Source organism: Atta colombica, unplaced genomic scaffold, assembly GCF_001594045.1.
Source record: "Atta colombica isolate Treedump-2 unplaced genomic scaffold, Acol1.0 scaffold141, whole genome shotgun sequence".
Lineage (NCBI taxonomy): Eukaryota > Metazoa > Arthropoda > Insecta > Hymenoptera > Formicidae > Atta > Atta colombica.
In genome coordinates, this window is record NW_017259230.1 from 105,813 (window position 1) to 106,301 (window position 489).

Here is a 489-nt window from a genome sequence, read left to right on the forward strand (position 1 = left end):
AAAAAAGATTAAATTTAAAAAAGGATTTTAAAGCTTGAAATTTCTACTTGTAAAAGTGCTTACCACATTTTTTAAGTTTATACGAGTTTGATAATTTTTACATACCAAAAATTACGAGATGAAAAAGATGGAACATTTCCTTCTCACTTTGTGGGTTTGTAACGTGCGCAAAACAAATTTGAGAAAATTTTCGACTATCGTGAAAGCTTGATGCTACTTTCCCTACAAAATCGTTTTTTTAAATATAATTCCTACGATTTTTGATTACTGAGTTATCGCAGATTAAATAAAAGGATTATCTTGACTTTAATTGCTCATATCTCCATTAAAAATTGTCGTATCGCAATTTAAAAAAAGAGATTCTTAAAGCTAAAATTTTACTCTATCAAGATATATTTACATTGGTTAGTACGAAAGTAATTGCGGTTTTTAGTGATAGATGCCTTTCAAAAAAACGCAATTACTTTCTTGCCAACCCAATATATATAT